This window comes from Cryptotermes secundus, unplaced genomic scaffold (genome assembly GCF_002891405.2).
Source record: "Cryptotermes secundus unplaced genomic scaffold, Csec_1.0 scaffold30, whole genome shotgun sequence".
NCBI classification, from domain to species: domain Eukaryota; kingdom Metazoa; phylum Arthropoda; class Insecta; order Blattodea; family Kalotermitidae; genus Cryptotermes; species Cryptotermes secundus.
This window is the reverse complement of record NW_019739593.1, coordinates 456,495-475,069: the sequence shown is the minus strand read 5'-3', so window position 1 is coordinate 475,069 and position 18,575 is coordinate 456,495. Positions and strand designations below refer to the sequence as shown.

Sequence of the window (18,575 nt, the reverse complement as noted above, 5' to 3'; positions counted from 1 at the left end):
CTGATGATCCCCAGTAATTTCATCTATACATGGACTTAACCTTGAGTGAAGAACAAATAAGGATAACATTTTATATGAAGTTGATAGCAGTGATATCCCCCGATAATAACTACAGTCAGTTTTAGCACTCTTCTTGTGAACTGGTACAATAATAGACTCCTTCCACTGATCAGGCACTTTTTCTTTATGCCAAGTAGAAGTAATTAGATTGTGGATCTTAGAATGTAATATTACACCTCCTGCTTGAATAATTTCTGCCGGAATTTGATCACTACCTGGCGATCTGTACCGTTTCAATTTTGCAATAACACTTTCAACCTCAAAAGGGCTAGGGTCAGGTACTAACGGCTCAGCTGTATCGATTTCTGTCTGCCTAATATCACTGACCCTATGTACATTCAATAACTGAGAGAAGTAGTTCCTCCACCTATTCAAAATGTTGTGGGAATCTGCAAGCAGATTCCCAATCTCATCTTTCACTAAGTTACTGCTAGGCTGGTAACCCTTCTTAAAATCATTTATTCCTCTATTTTTTTTTTCCTTGGCACTACAGCCCCAGTGGGCCTAGGCCTACCTCCATGAACTTCTCCGTTCACTTCGGTTTTTCTAGATCTTACACATACGGTAGGACTCCTTGGGCGAGTGATCAGCTCGTCGCAAAGCCTCTACCTGTAGACAAACACAGAAAAACGCACACAAACATCCATGCCCTGAGTGGGATTCGAGCCCACGATCCCAGCTTCCGAGCGAGCGAAGACAGTGCATGCCTTAGACCGCTCGGCTACCGTGACCGGCTCAAGATGTGTTAATCGCCTCAAAAATGAATATTAGCACAAATTCTTACGGTTCACAAAAGAATCATTAAAACATGGAACGAATGCACGAATGTAATACGAAATTTTGGACTTGCACTCCTTTCTCTAACAGCCCGCCATGTCATATTTACGCTTCTTTTTGTGTTCTGGACATGATCTTACGAATGCACTGCATGGAAACATTAAACAGAGCTCTACCGCTGTACTCTTAACTAGAGCCCAATCAAAATGACTCCGGAGATCTAACTCTTTGTTCTAGACGTGTCAGCACTTGTTTCTAATTTCGGCTACCGATCGATACTGGCGATATGGGATACGTTTTATAAGCAGTGGCAGACAGGAAGAATTCTGCGGGAATGGATGGGATTCGCGCAGTTTCCTGCTTGTCTGTGGTGTAATAATGCTACGGGAACTTTGCCAGGCTGCTGTACCACAATTTGCTGCCTCCGAACAGGAGGCGGTCTGCTCGTGCTGCATCTGAAAGCTGGTGGGACATTGTGCGCGTGCGCGCGCTCGCGCCTGACTAACACAAAGACAGGGCTTATCACAGTACAACATTCTGTTCCGATCCGGGTAATGAGCTCACAATTGGCGTCTATGTATGGGCGTACGAGACCCGTTGCTGTAGGCTTTCAGCCTCAGGCAAAACGTAATTGGATAAAAAACACAAGAAAGATTATGGTTACCCCATCTCGTTGGCAAAGACTGATTTCATACGTCCTTTCTGGTTGATTCTGAGCTCTTGGTGCTGGGTAACATGCACTCGTGCACAGTTCTTCAAGCACCAGAGAAAACTTTATTTTTTCAGGGGGGGGGGGTATACACTGTGTGTGAACTTGCTTTCCTGAGACACGCATTGCATCCTAGTACCGCTAGTGCAGACAGGGACTATGAAAAGTAAAAACATCTGACTTTCGATTAGTGGGGTCACGCACTCCAACTTTAAACCAACGAGGGGCCCCACTGTACCTGAAAGACTGCAGATCAATTACACGTATATGAAGCACAAGAACAGGAATTAGAACTGGACTCATGACGTTAGAACATTTATGTACACAACACAGCACAACACACAACATGAGAGAAACCAACCCACCAACTCACACACGCATGCGCATCGAGGAAACTTATACTTCAACAAGAGAAGACAGCAGTTTCCTAACACCTCATGATGACCACACTGATCGAATGATGTAGTGACGGACTTTTAAACTTATAAAGTGAATAACTTTTAATAAATCTTACAGAACATAGTGTTGCACGTGAGACTGAAAAAACCTAATCGATACTTTTAATATATTAGAATGCTAAATTAGAAAAATCAAGAATTTGTTACTGACGAGACAGAGGAACTCCCCATTCTGTGTTTTGTTCAATGTGAGCACCACGCTCCTTCACAGGAGCAGACAGACTAAATCTACTCTGATCTCGATAACAGCACATCGAAGTAAATGAGTCATCTCCTAACTCACCTCCAACTAGTGCCGAGGTCAAGAAAATATGGATTTATACATCCACTCTCACATACGTCTTCATGGTGTAGAGGTAAATTTACCTTTCATCTTTCCTAATGACATATAAAGACCTTCACGTCTGAAAAGTACTCTCACACAAGAGGTACTCCAAATTGGTCGAAGGCATTAAAATCTTGAGGCATAAAATAAATCTGTAGCGGGCTGCAAAAGAAACTTAATGGCGGGCAGCGAGTTAAACAGCCGTAGGCCAGATAATCATGACACAATGACGCATTTAGGTAGTGCCCTTTGCAAGTTCCGCTGCTGTTCTCTATTCGCTGTCTTTGTTTGACTTGCCATCTTATTCACTCCCCACTGCTATTTCTTCCCGCTTAGCATTTGGCGATCTGGCTGTCTTCGATGTTTTGTTCACGTCTTATCCTTGCCTGGGTACTTCTTAAGATTTCCAAATCGCGTACCAGTAAATTCGTAGAAAATGCCCAAGGGACAAGAAGATTATCTAATTCACTTTTACATGATAATCGGTGCCACTCGTCTTATGTTCTTACGTATTAAAGCAGTTTAATCAAATATTCATCTCAAGTATTTGTTGTTTCTAATTTACTACTCAGGCCGGGGCGTGAAGCTGAACACTCAATGCCATCTAGTGCCGAGGTCAAGTATTCCCATGTCTTCATGGCACAGTGCTTAATTAATTAAGCATAGGAACATTTTTGCCTTTGTTACCTTCAATACACTACCTAGAACCTTCACAGTTTATCATGGCTATGATGGAAAGTGATCGGTCCGCGGGATATGGCCCTCTAAGCAAAGTTAAAGTAAACACGGAAAACAGGTGACATTTCCAGACAAATACTGAAGAAAGTACATTATTCCTGTCCGAGCACCAACCACTTTTTACAACATTGCAGTTACACTACGAAAAGGACAGACCTAGGTACTGTGGCATATTTGCTCAAAGTACGTGTAAGTTACAACTGTGTTCAATTAAGTGACATGAAGACATATAGAGGAGTGAAGGTATATTTCTATCATTCTTGACCTCGGCACAACTTGGAAGTGAGTTGTCAGCTTCACGCCCCGACTCGGGAAACAGGAGACTGGGTGGGCCCCAGAGACATCTTGGAAGTTGTTGGGAAGAGAAAAATCTTTTCCCTGCCGGGAATCGAACCCAGGTCTTCCGGCCCGAAGTCCGTCGCTATAACGACTGAACTATCCCAACTCCTACATAGTATACTTGTAAGCTAATGTAAAGTAGTCTACAGGAAGAGGAACGTGTCTTCAGCTATATGTTACGGGAGACGTACGTATGAAATTGAGACACTGCAACAGTTCCTGCATACTGAACTGAATACCAGACAATTATAGATTGCGTGTCAGATATAGCGATTCTGATTATTTCTTTACTACTTTGCCTACGTATTCTACACAATTCCTAGATAATCTATAGAATGTCTAGACTCAGCAGGACAAAAGCAAACGTAATGAAACACACAATGATATGCGATTCACGTACTATTAGCCTAACTCCATGGAGCAAAACTTGTCCCAAGAAGCTGATAGACGCTCACAGCTACTCAGGACATTCTCCGCCTCTTACCAAACCCAAAGTCCATTATGGCGTTCATCAGCGCGCGCCTCTGGTCTCTATTCTGAGCCAGATGAATCCAGCCCAATTTCTCTACAATCCGTTCCGTTTTAATAGTATATCCCCTCCTTCAACTATGTCTCCAAAATGCTGCTCTTCCTTCCAGGTTTCCCGATCAAAATTCATTTCCATACGTGATAAATGCATCGTCCATCTCATGCCCCTTGACTTCATGACTGTAATAATACTTGCTGAAGACTGCACATCATGAACCTCTTCTGTATGGAAATTTCCGCTGCCTCCTGTAATTTCCTCCCGCTTAGATTGTACGTTCCGTTGAACTCATGTAAAAACCGGAACTAGTTAAATTACTGATATATCAGAGAACTGAAATGAAAATCAAATCACAGCAATGTGATTGGTTGGAAGTGTTAGCCAAACCATGCTATAAGCGTCTGCACTGACAGTTCGGAAATTGCACCTAGTCAAATTCCGAGGGGATTTTCAATCTTGCAACAACTGCAGCAGCCAACAGACGTCGTGCCAATCTTTCGTGTAGTCAAAATATGTTCTGCTCCTGTCTCTTGTTATCACGCTAGCCTAAACAGACGGCGAATTGCCGCCTTCAGTTCTCTCTCCCAATATGTAGAAATTATGACATTGCATGTCTATAAGCCCTCTTCTTTTATAAAGAATAAGTTCAGATTTGTGTTAAATAAAGCAATGGCGCTTTTCACCTAAAGCAATGGTTGAGTGGTAGCCCCTCCTGCTTCATATTCGCCAGGTCTCATGTCCGAGATCCATTTCTGTCTCAAGTCAAACTCCTTGCTCGTTAGCCCAAGGGTTATATTTGACGCAGTTAAAGAATTCGTTATTAAAACCATACAATAAAGAAAGCACTAAACAAAAACAAAACTCCGTGGCCTGCAGTCCGAAAGCGAACTATACCGACCGAGCTACCGCCCCTTGTCGTCGAACTTAGTGCCAACTATTAATGATAGAGAGTGTCACGTGACCAGCGCAATGGATCCCCGCGGCCGATAATCTCGGTTTTCTAGACCGGAGCTGCTATTTACTCGAAATTGCTCCTCAATTATCCTCATGAGGCTGATTGGACCCCATTCCAGGCTCACTACTTCTCAGAGAATCTTGTAACGCCGGAAATCGAACCCGAGACCTCTGGATCTCTATAGCCAGGAAGTCTGACCATTAGACCACAGAGGTGGTCAAGTAAGAACTAAACGTAGACTAATATACTGATAAACATTTATGCCGTGAACTGTAGCCAACAAGTGGCCAGCATCAAACCATCGTAGAATGTTTAAGGTACGGGCCTTAAGACTTGGGAATAGAGAAGTTAATTAAATTTCGCTTCCGAATTACAATCCTGGACGTCTCCAATATGAAGTACTGGTAGGTAATCACGCTATCATTCTACAGGTTCCAGAGTAGGGGCATGGAAGGTCCAAGGTTCAGTATAGCCGTACGAATCACACAGAGGCCGGGGGGGTGGAGGCGGAACGTGCCTACCAGCGAAGCAAGAGTGTCGCAACTCTAGACATCCTGAATTAGAAAACAAATTGTTTCACAGGCTCTGTAGACCTACTCTGTGGGAGACGTCCTGGTTCGCACTAAGGGGGCTCTCGTAATATTATTGTTAAGGTAGATTGATACAGAGCTCAAGCTTGCCTTACAGAGTGCTACAATTGCCAAAACTGTGGCCATGTCTGGGCCAACTGCGTAAGGAATGCCCCGAAAAGACGAATACAGAATCTACGCCGAGTTGCTGCAATTGCGCCCCAGAAGGAGAGAAACCTCACCCAGCGTCATACCGAGGCTGCAGCCATGCGAAAGGAGAACTGCAAAGGAAAAGGGCACAACGAGCTCCCAAGGGATCCTCTGGGATGACCTCACCAGTCCTACACAGCTGCACTACGTCAACACAATCACCATCAGCAACCAAAGGTACCGCAGACAGAGGAGGAAAGCGTCCGGCACCCAGTTCAGCAGTATGTGCATGTAGCCACTATAGTGCATCAGATCATGCCAGAGCTCAGTGGAGCTCAATCGCAAGAAGACAGAATAATGGTCATTACAAGAATGGTACTTAATTTCATGCAACAAAATGGCTGCTAGAGTTCATAGGCCGCTCAGAGTCGTAGCATTTGGGGGCAGCGCTATGGACTCAGTAAACAGCTGCAAGACTTACATACAGATGTGGCTCTTCTCTCGGAGACACGTGTCAACCCCCATGAGAGATTCCTTATTCCAAATTATCACTTTTATCGTACTGACCACTTCCCAGGAAAAAAAAAAGGCGGAACTGCCGTTGCAGTGAGAAAGGGCATTCCCCACAAACGAGTAGACCTGCCTCCGCTTGTTTCAATAGAGGCCACTGGAGTTGGCATACCGATTGGTAACAGCGAAGTGCTACTTGCAGCAGTCTGTAAGTCCCTAGGCCACACCTGCAACGATGCAGACATCACTAGCTCTTAAGCTTTAGACATAAGTCGATACTGGCAGGAGATCTGAATACTAAACATCCATTTTGGAATAGTGTCGTTTCCAATATTTCAGACGTGAAACTGCTGAATTTACTACGTATAAATGAGTTTGAAATTTCAGCACCACAAAGTCCCACACATTACTCTCCTGCGGGAAATGGTGACGTGCACAAGAATGTCCGGTTGTCAGAAGTCATCATCTCTGATATTCTTGACTCAGATCACTTACCAATCTTTCTCCACTTGCTAGATCATGTTAGAACTGACATTCTTTCGGAGCCGATTGACAAATTCACAGATCTGAAGCGGTTTCAAAGCTTGGCCTCTGAATTAATTTCACATAGTATCCAAATTAACTCGGAAGAACAAGCCGATAAAGCGGCCCGCGACTTTACCGCCTCTATGGCTTCGGCGTATAGGCTACCGACCAGCATAATTACTCTCTCGGACCTTAATAAGGACATACCTGGTCTGGAAAGTTTCCTGAAACATAAGCGGAGGTTAAGGAAACTGTGGCAAGTAACTCAGGATCCAGCATGTAAAACGCCACTCAATTGAGTCGCTAAAACCATCAGGCAAATGACCCGTAGAAAGGCACTAGAACGGTGGGAAACAAAAATAGGGAACTGTGAGGTCACACCTCAAGCTCTGTGGCCTATTGCGAAATCACTTATGAAAAGGGATGGACCAAAGGCAGCAATCGCTGTTCGTGGACCTTTAGGAGTAACATATCACCCTGATGAGAAAACCAACGTGATAGCGGATTGTTTAGAAAATCAATTCACAACTCATGACCTACGTAACGAAAGCCATGTGAGACAGGTGGAGACTACAGTCGAAGCTCTGCTTGCATCTGTAGAAGGCACTCCGTTGGGGAAAATACAATCTTGTGACATACATAAATTAACAAATACATTAAAATTGCGAAAGGCTTGTGGACTTGGTGGTATTCCAGACGAATGCCTTAGGCACCTTCCAAGAATACCACTGGTACATCTGACGCATTCAATTAATCACTGCCTTCAGCTGTCCTATTTTCCAAAGCCTTGGAAATAAGAAAAGGTTGTAACGTTACCTAAACCCGGTAAGGACCCAAAATGTTCTCAAACTTTACGCCCGATTAGCCTCTTGTCTACAATAGGCAAGCTATTCGAAAAAGTTATTCTAAAATAGTCCAAAGGCACACTGAAGAAAAATGCCTGATTAATGCAAGGCAGTTTGGTTTCCGTGCCCGTCATAGCACGACACTTCAAAGTATGAGGCTTATGAACTAAGTAACCTTAAATTTCAACAATAACATGTCTACAACAGCTGTATTTTCGGATATTGAAAAAGCCTTTGATACATAATGGCACATTGGCTTTCTATATAAATTATCTACATTACAGTTTTCGATAAGTCTAATCAAGCTTATTAGCTCTTTCCTTTCTCAGAAAGAAATTCAGAGTTTCAGTCGAAGGTGAAATGTCTACGCCAAGGGATATACAAGCAGGAGTGCCACAAGGTTCTGTTCTCTCCCCCACACTGTACAGTCTATATATAAACGAAAAGCCCCAAACACCTGGGGTCTATATAGGTCTCTTTGCTGACGACACCTGTATATATGCGACAGACCGCAAAGAGGGGTTTGTTCTCAGAAAGCTGCAGCGAGGTCTCAGTGCTATTGAGACGTTTGAGCGCTGGAACATAACAATCAATGAAGATAAAACTCAGGCAATCTACTTCTCTCACAGACTTAGGCCCCCCTCAGGCTCATATTACATTGAATGGGCAGAATATCCCCTTTGTCAATCATGTAAAATACCTGGATGTAATCTTCGTTAAGAGGATTACGTGGAGACTTCACATAGAAATAATTGAAGCCAAGACCTTCAGAACATTTTTCAGAAACTACTCCCTATTCAAAAGTGAGCGTTTAAACGCAAACATTAAAGTAACCCTCCATAAGGCACTGATCAGATCAGTAATGACTTATGTTTGTCCCGCCTGGGAATTAGCGGCAGACGTCCACCTCCTAAAATTGCAGCGCAAGCAAAACAAGGTTCTGCGCACTGGAAATTTTACAAGGTGCACACCAGTCCGCGACCTGCACACGGCTTCCAACTTTCCGTATGTATACGATTATATAACAAAAGTGTGCAGAAGACAGGCAGAAGTCATACAAAATCATGAGAATGAACATGTTCGCGGTATAGGACAAGGTGAAACCAGACACAGAAAATATAAGAGACTTAAACTTGGCGGTGGTCAAGCTTAAGACCGTTCAAATGACTAAGTTGTCGTTGTAGCATAAGATATGTAAGTTAGGCATGATCTGCTCTGTAAAGCCTGTACTGACAGAGGACTTGTGTAGTGGAAAAGGGAGAATTTTCGATAACATGTTATATGTGTGAAATATACACTTAACGAAAGGTCAAGTGTATTTATAAGAGACAAACCAATCTTCTCATCAGAGAGGATGTTACATAAGGGCTATTACCGCACGAGTTCAGTTGGAAAGAAACCCTGGTCGTGGGCCTCAAGGGGCATGACGCCAGGACGAACTGATGGCGGTAGGATGAGAATGTGCGAAATATACACTTGACGAAAAGCCAAGCATATACGATGTACATAAGAGACAAACCCGTGTGTTTGTAAGGACTGTTACCGCAAGAGTTCAGTTGGAAAGAAGACCTCTAGTCGTAGTCCTCAAGGGGCCTGGCGCCAAGACGAACTTATTGGCGGTAAGCCTCCAGTCGTAAAGTAACTTTGACTTTGACTAGGATGAGAATCCCTTGCGGAGGCGGTGTCGAATACATCCACCGTAACCCTGCGAGTCGTAGGAGGCGATGAAAATGGAAGTCTCGAATCTGAGACAGTAAAATAAGGTCATGTGTCCCAAGGGACTCGAACCCGAGAATGACGCGCTGGCGAGGACCAGCAGCAACTATAAACGACAGAACCCGTCCTCTCCTCAGAGAGAGCGCCCCACATCAACAAACTCGCAACAGTCTGACAGTAAAGAAAATCTTGTCGTAAGCTTCAGATGCGTGCTTCATTCCAAGACAAACTGACTGACCGTCGATCATAACATAAGACTAAGACTCAGACTCATACTCAGACTCGTGCTCAGTAGGAGGAGAACGAATTGGAACAAAGAGCTCCGAGAGTCAGGTGAGTCAAACTGAGAGTTCAGTTCTGTAAGGGTGACTGTGAAGAGAAGACTTAGTTTCTGTGTTGTGATCCGTTGCCAGGAAACGACTAGTGAAGACGGAGAATCCTAGTGCGTGTGCAATGGTAAAATGAATGCGTGTAGCATAGCGGCAGCGTTATAACTGAATGTGATTAAGAGAACTTGTAACCGAGGTGCCAATAAATTAATCATCCTATCTAGAACCCGTTATTTTCGTCACACGTACCCCCCTACATATGAAAATACTGTTCTGATGTAACTGGCGATGGGAAACGATTTTAAGACAATATTACAACTCCAGCAATCTCGAAATTAATGTAAATACAGATTTACGGCGACGCATTACACTGATCAAAATAAATGTACAAACCCCAAGTTTCAAAATATATAAAACCTCAAGTCTTTCGTGCATATCTTAATATTTGAGGCCACTTGTGCCCCAACAGCATCCACAAACTGTACATTTTAGGAAAATGACGTAATATTCCATAATAAAGGGAAATAACAATATAAAAACTGAAGCATTTACGGTGATGAATATTGCAACTGTGTTAAAGCCATAAAAAATCTTGTGTTGTTGTATTAGTCGTAAAAAAATATGGATCCAGTTCCAAGTGCATCCCATTTTAATTTCACAACATGGTAATTCAAAGAATAAGGAAGTAGCAGTCTCGTTTATGTACGTTGGTGTCATTTCAGCACTAATGTAGTCAAGAACTTTTGTTCACATGGGCAGAGGTAAAAACATATCTAGAAAGCATCTTAACTTATATTTTATTATTTTTAAATCGGTTCTAAACTGAAGTAACATCTGCCTTCGTTTGAAACTAGTTCCGAATAGTTCTAATGGCACTTTCGCAAGTTCCGTGTGATTATGTATACCATTTTTAATATAAATTAGGTCTTCTATATCATAAATTCCTTTATAAACGATATATTTTATTTCGGACTACGAATTTTTATTCATAAATGCAATCGTCCATTTCAAATTGTTTGTAGCTCTACTCTGTGGCTATGGGTTTTTATGCGACTCTTTATTTTCTTCTTCAATTCCTATCACAGAGAATGGAAGTTTACGAACTGGTTCCCACACTAATAACCGAGTTATGGTACTTGAAATACGATTCAGTATGATGTGTAATTTTGTAATATAATTTCCTTACCTCATACGCAGAAGACAAGCGCTACCCGCACATTCTGCAGCTTGTAAACATAGCACTGCACCGTTCTACTCTCCTCTACTTTTATGTGCCGAATTCGGGGTTGTAAAATGCAGGTCGATATCTGGAGTAGCTGGTTGGGCTTCTATCACAAGTTTGCTCACACACGAACACGACGCACTACCACTAAATGCTGTTTCTGAAAGGCCAGACCGGCCAGACCGCCTACCGACAACATACACTTTCAAAATACAATAGCCAACATTACCCCTCCACATCCTTCCAGGCTTCAACTGACTGCTGCTGGAATAAGAGGGGAAACGGACAGGCAATGTAGCCACTACTTGCACACAAAACTACGCTACGAAAGACAGAAGACAATAATTCTATTGATACAACGGCAGAAATATAGGTTCATTACCGATTTATTTCTTCTTAGTTCAATATTTAAGCCGTAAAATGGGATTTAAAGGAATTAGTGTTCATTAAATTAAATTAAATCATTCGTCAAAAAGGATTAATCCGCAAAATGGTTTCAAAAGCCAACTACGCTTTCATGAAATTAATTCAGCGTGTTACCTCCAGTTTATCTCGATTCTTTCGGTGTGCCCGAATACAAAATTTTTAAATTCGCTTAGTGGCGGGTGGAGTCCAGCTGGGTCCACTCGGCACGACGGCCATTGATTGGCCTATTGTAGCCTGCCCCTGGTGATTATGATGATGGAGAATTTGGTGCAATGAAGTTTGGCAGGGAAACCCGAAGTACTCGGAGAAAACCTGCCCCAGCGCCATTTTGTCCACCACAAGTCCCACTTGACCAGACCCAGGATCGAACCCGGGCCGCCACGGTGGGAAGCCAGCGACTAACCGTTTGGGCTATGGCGCGGCCTTTATGGTTGAATAACGACCTAAACATGTGACATTGTGAATGATTTAACACAAATAATTACACAAGTCCACAACATCCCAAAGTGTCGCGTAGAGGAGGGAAAATTTCGTATTAGTGAGATAAATTTTGCACCATGTAGTCCAGTGGTTACACTTTTACACTATATTTCTCACAAATTCTTCCATTTAAATACTTCTAACGGCAGGAAATGTCTTATATTATTGAACAATCCCTAATTCATTTGGAAAACCAAGATCGGCACAGTTTCTTAATTAATTGTGCGGGGGTATTTTATGGACAATTCTGAGAAATGTTAAGGGAAAGAGGAGTAACACCTCTTGAAATGTTACGGCCTGTAGTCTCGTAGAATCTGACCGACCTTGACCGACCTTTTGCAGGAACGTATTACTTCCATCTACGGTAGAACAGTAAGCAGAGCTAAGCTGGAGACAGTGCATTCCTCCGAAACGTCGGTAAACTTCCAGACTACAAAGCATGACTTCCCAGAAGATAGAATGTACTGTTCATAGTCACCGCTATGGGAACCTTGAATTTCGCATAAAGAGGAATGTCTCCCGAAAAAGTGTTCACTGGAGAGAACTCCCAAACTGAAAGGGCGAGTGAAACACCGTCGCGAAACAGATTATTTTAAGAGGCACTTTTTGTCTGTCTGCACTATAAATTATATAAAGGAATTGTGAGCTTAAAGTAATATTTACCACAGTTAATAACATAATTTTCCCTTGGAACAAATAAGTTTTATCATCACAAATAATTTGTATCACCTCACCATAGTTGTGGCAACAGACACATCGTTCAACCTATCTGAACCGTTGAGTAAGGCAACTCAAATGGTGACTGGTCTGTACAAACGATAAGATAAATATGTGATTATCATAAATCATTAGAACTATTTATGTCCCCGACGACATTCGAAATAGAGAACACGGATAATAAGAAGTCCACTGCTTGTCAAAATGGATTAATCAAATTCTAATACAAATGGAGTACTGCAGCATCTTCATAACAATTTTCAACGCTATTCGTGTGTCCACAGTACTGTGCTTCTCCATCGTTATGTTACCTCTTGGATTTCATGTATTTGTTAATTTATCTAACCTGACAAACTTACGTATTCACGTGAGTCCACGTCATCAGAATTTGTCATAATGTCGAGACACAGCAGTTCTTGTCTGTGCTGTAAAATACATATTCATGTAACTAATTAGTTTTATTAATTTTCAATGAACAACCTTATCCTGTATTCGAAAAGAAATTGACATTGTTATAGGAAGAACAGTGCGTTATTGTCCACTCTACCTGCTTGTGCGACATTCAACTCTGAGCCTGTTATGCAGGTTTTATTCATTTTAATTCGCTTTAATTCTGAGCAGGTTAGTCTAACAATAGGATTCTGGATTTCTATCCGGAAATTGTTCGATTCGAATAGCATCCGGGACACTGCCTCTCCCTACAGAATTTTTTTTTTTCGTGGGTTTGGTCAGTCCCTCCAAGAAAATACCAGGATATTGCCCAGGTTATGCTAAGACAACTTCCTTCTAATTAATTTCCAATTTCGCACTCAACCTAACATTCGACACTATATAGGCTAGCTATTGACAGGGTCATAAAATAACCCATGGAGCTGAGCCCTTCTTGATAAGCCGCCAATTCTGCAGCTACTCAAGAATCTTCCAGCATTTTATGGAACCCGAAGGTTCATTACCGTGTTCACAAGAGCCCTCCACTGGTCCATATCCTGAGCCAGATGAATCAAATCAATCCCATCCAATCCTATATCCCTAAGATTAATTTTAATATTGCGCACCCGTCTACGCCTTGGTCTCCTTAGTGGTCTCTTTCCTTCTGGCTTTCCCACCAATATCCTATATGCATTCCTCTTCTCCCCCATTAGTACTACATGTCCTGCCCACTTCATCCTCCTTACCTTGAGGACGAGGTGAGCACTAAGAAACAATATTAGAGCGTTGAAGGAGCTTACCTGGCTCTCTGACCGAACAAACATGTTGCCTTATTATCAGACATTTCGTCATGGGAAAGGTATTCTAAAAATTGGTTTCGCAGTAACAACTGACAATTAGAATCAACAAGAATTAAAATGGCGAACGCAGTACAATTAAATAACAGACATGTGCTGCAGAATAAATGGAATAGCATTTAAAGATTACATGAAGGATCAAGATACCGATCAAACTAACTGCATTGGGAGGTTCGATTCCGGGTCTGGTCAAGTGGGATTTGTGGTGAACAAAGTGGCGCTGGGTCGGGTTTTCTCCGAGTACTTCGGTTTCCCCTGCCAATCTTCATTCCACAAAATTCTCCATCATCATAATCACCCGGGGCAGGCTACAATAGGCCCATCAGTGGCCGCCATGCCGAGTGCACCCAGTTGGACTCACCCCTCACTAAGCGAATTAAAAAGAAACTGCATTGGGAAACGTCCTCGAGAAGCTGCTTATAGTTAATTAATAACCAAGAGTTTCCTCACATTTTTGTGAACATAAATTTCACTGCCGTCTTCGCAAAAGCCCATTACTGGACTCCATCCAGAGCCAAATACTGGGAGGGAATACTGAAATGAATCTGAGTGAAATAGGTTCTGATATACTGAGGTGCACTGAATTGGTTTAAAATAAAGTCAAACGAGAAACTATTGTACTAGATACTGAACCGTCAGGTTCTATAACTGGTACTAGAGACTTGTTTTAACTCTCAGGAAGCAGATAGATAGCCCTGAATTACGCAAATAATTTTTTCTCACATAAAATATGCACTATATACATATTTTACTTCGACATTAAATATTATCAGTATTTCACTGAACGCAAATCGAAGCTTGAATGAAACTGCTTTATGAGGCAAGTCGTTTGATAAAACGATTTCTTTAGATTGAGTTGTGTTTGGAATATATGGATTCAGTTCTAGTGTATTTCCAAACTGTACTTTGCATCGCCTACAGGCCATTTTGCTCTTACCTGCTTGCAATCCAACACTAACTCCTGCTTCCAGTACTTCATTCAATAAACCGCATCTCTCCTCGTGATCACCACTACCAACATGACACACCGCGCTTAGCAACACGCTAGAGAGGGGGAAGAGCCGTGTGAATTTGGAATCAGAAATAACTACATTGTGTGGAAGGACGGCGACAGAACGCACACAAAATGCAAAAAGTGATGTAAGACTTAAAACGACTAGATTACCGCATTGAATCCACACACAATAATATTCATGTATCGGAAAGACTAAAATCCGTAAGACGCACACATTTTAGGTTGTATAAGCCTACAATAGTTCTTAGAATGATCTTTTTCGGAAAACTTAAGTTTCGTGTAAAGTAGTACTTATATCTGCCAGATATAACCTGTATTAAAGCCGATCAATAATTTTTAGTGTAAACCCAAATGTCAAATCATAATGACATCCGTTGAGTAATTCCTCATATGAAACATTCGGACGGACAGACACAATCTCTTTCGTGCGTTCGTTTCATAAACTTTGTGCAACAAGTGCATGATATGGCTATTCCGCTCGTGTACAGATTTTCGAAAATCAGTCAGGTTTGATACAGAATGTGTAAAACTGTAAGAGCTAACAGCATGCTACTTCGGATCTGTGTGGCAGTCCTTACAGGGACATGAAGTCACTGCACTACCCTTCCCACCAGAAGCTATGATCTGTGTCTGGAGATAAACAGTATCCTAGTATGGCTCTCAACATAAAAAAGTATAGTCACTTCAAATGGAAATACAAGTTAAGCAAAGAAATCCAATAGGAATAGCTTTACATGAAAAGTGCAATCACTTATTTTCAGTTTTACGGTTACTGGATTAGTTTAATCTTCTGCATATAAAAGCGCGTGGTGTCTGCAGTCGATTAGACTGATGGATACATTAAATGGGCGGTAACGTGCCTGACTTTCATGTGATGTACAAGTCGAATCTAGGACGGGTGGTTCATTTTCCTGACAGAGGTTTTGTCACTTTCCTCAGTCTGTCCATGCGATTGCCTGGGAGTTCATAAGTTTACATGACCTTAGAGTTCAGAAGGTGCCGTTGAATAAAATTACACATGACCTGCCTACTCTATTTCTTAACATGGGTCTGGTTTACGTGCGTTGGGTCGAACTTCTGTCGAAGTAGCCCTATAAAGTACTGAATGTTATACATGAAATACAAACCTTTCCACCGTCGATTGAAATAATACGAGTGGGAAAACTGAGGAAGAAAGACAGGAGCTTTTATTCATTCGGCAATTCTGTGAAGAGGGAGGACAAGCAAGAGGCTGAAATTGTGATGATCCTTCACTTCCCATCACTTCAGTTTGAGTTCCCTCAAGTTTACTGTTTCACAAAGAGGGACAATAAATCCCTCTCTGTAAGTTGGCAATAGTGACAAACTGAATTGCTCGGAATCTAATTTGCTGCTCGACAGCTGGAAATACAGATTTAATACTGTATGTAGATCTTCGTCAGAAGCTGAAGGAGAGCTTAAGCTGTAGAAAAGGACCCTGGCGGAATGTCTGTCTTACTGACAACACTAATACACCAACGTGGTGCAACTTAAAAATTGCTAAACTATATTCAGTGCAGGATTCCTAATTAAATTTCGTCAAAATCTGTCCAGTCAGAGCTGAAATATTTCCTACAAAGAAATGAACTGAGAAAATAATAGGCATATATTCAACAAAATTTGTTTTGCGAAAAAGCCTGAAATAGTAATTGAATATATCGCCAAAATTAGCCTTAAGGACTGAAGGAGCAGGGTTACTGGCTGTACCGAGGTTTTAGTTATTTTCCGCAGTTTTCTTGTGTTTGTCCTGATAACTCCACTCGACACCTCACCTACAGCTACGTTAAGTAACATGGGAGAAGAAGATGGACTAAGGGTTAAGAAGACAACTAAAATTACTGTTTTCCTTGACATGACGCCGCGTACTTCGGTAGATAGGTGTCAGTGTTTCGGAGGAACCTCCTGCCTGCATCTTCAGGGCGAGAACCTAAAACATCACAAGAAACTACCCATTTTAGTTCAAAATATTATTCGATTCTTTAACAAGAAGACACAGAGGACGACTCATTGGAAGCTAGTGATATTTTCGGACATTTTAATAATGTATTATTGATTTTCCTCCTCTGTATTCGTGTTGTAAAAATATATTGCTGTAACCGTATGTACAGACTAATGCAGACGAGTTTATTTATAGCCTGAGGGAAGCAAAAAGAAAGAACTTTGCATGATAGCCGGTTTATGCGGTGATGTCTGAATCCGGAACAACGCGAACACGAAGCTGGAGAACCGCCCACTCGACCAAGACGTTAGATGATCTTCCTAGCAGCTTACTTTAAAACAAGCAGAACACATATAGGCCTACAAAAGATATCCTTACTTTTGTTCGATATCAGTATATTTTCGGGGACCATTCTCGCAAACGAAACTATGAATTTATCTGTAAATTAAAGCAGAATACATTACGAATGTAGCTGAAGTCTCGCCTTTACTTATTAGGTTGAGAATGTTTACTTACGCGCTTATGTGGCATAATGTCTAAGCAAAGAGATTACTTTGACCTTGCCTACCCTAATTAAGTTCTTGTTCTTTGATATGATTCTGAATGTAACGCATATGATTGAATTATAATTACAAGTAAATAAATAATAAAAGTAATCAATTTTTATTTTAAAACAAAAGGACAGCAAAATCAACAGCGTCCGTTTGTAAGACAGCCATGGCCTACTTCACTCCCCAACAGATTAATAAATTTTTTTTCGTTAGGTTTGTGGCATTCGAGTTAAGGTAAACATAGGCGTACTAAATGTGAGGCAGTCAGGTGTCAACCTCGCGAAATCGAGCTCAAGTTCAAATCAGTCGTTGTTTACATTTCCTACAGAACGGACAATACTTTGTAAGACGAGGCACCTACTAAATAATTAACATTAATATTACTACATTAACATCATGAGCCTCCAAAACAGTTTATTATATATACACAAAATATAGAATGCTCCAATTTGTCCTTGGGAACACAACAAAATCACAAAACCAACGACTGACTCCATGATGTAAAGCATCATTCGAAGAATTTTATTCTTGTTTTATACTATAACTTTTGTTTTATATAGTCTAATTTATTTTATTTTTACGCCAAGTATTTTAATACAGTAATTAATATTGTCGCGTATCGCGGGGTATATCGAAACAAATAACTTCACGATGTATCTGATGTAGCGAATTTTATTTCACATTCGCACTCACAATCACCCAAATTACAATCTGACGATTACTGCTATCTGCAGTATCACAATTAGTACACTGAAAAATGCCACAATACAACTGACCAGTTGCTGGCTAACTCGGCGGTAGCTCCAGGACTCGCTGACTGTCTCAGTACAACTCAGTACAACTACTGTGAATAGCCTTCGCTGCGCCTCATGTAGCCTCGATCGGACCATACGGAAAACGGCCACGTAATAGGCACCCTTTTTGCCTGGCGCTGTGTTGCTATGTAACGCTAGCGGAGGTAACCCCTGTTACTATCGTAACGTCGCCGCTGTTGACTCGCGTTGCCTAGCGACCGCGATATCCCTCGGTGACGTCGCCGCGGAGGGGAGTGGCGGGGCGGGAACTCGCCTATTACCGTAAGAACGCGAGCGTTACGCCACCGCCACGCACCGTTGGGGAGGTAGGGGTCAACATGTCACAATATTATTGTATCCAATTTTAATAGTACTGCAGTTCAATGGTGTATACATGTTAGACATGTACGAGTATTTGCCTGATGATGGCTTTTAATAGAAGAAACATGTAGCAAAGCCAAACTTGGCACTGACCTTAATATAGTTGTCTTCTGACGGTTTTGATAAAGAAATTGTATATTATAACACAACAGGACGCATGAAATNATTCATTCATTCATCTGTAATCTGTCAAGACGACAGGTCCACAGTCTCTT

General features: G+C 41.7%; 1 protein-coding gene across 3 annotated transcripts in view; it reads right to left on the bottom strand.

Annotated features, from left to right (window-relative positions):
* The window catches only part of LOC111871951 (pericentrin), a 140,763-nt gene extending 126,140 nt beyond the window's left edge, over nucleotides 1-14,623 (bottom strand). For 2 of the 3 annotated variants that reach the window (XM_023865378.2, XM_023865381.2), the window contains exon 1: nucleotides 10,718-11,007. The gene's annotated coding sequence lies outside the window, so the exon portion shown is untranslated. Of the gene's footprint in view, nucleotides 1-10,717; nucleotides 11,008-14,599 lie in introns of those variants that run through there. The other variant, XM_023865380.2, reaches the window with a different exon arrangement.
* Between the last annotated feature and the right edge of the window lie 3,952 nt (nucleotides 14,624-18,575).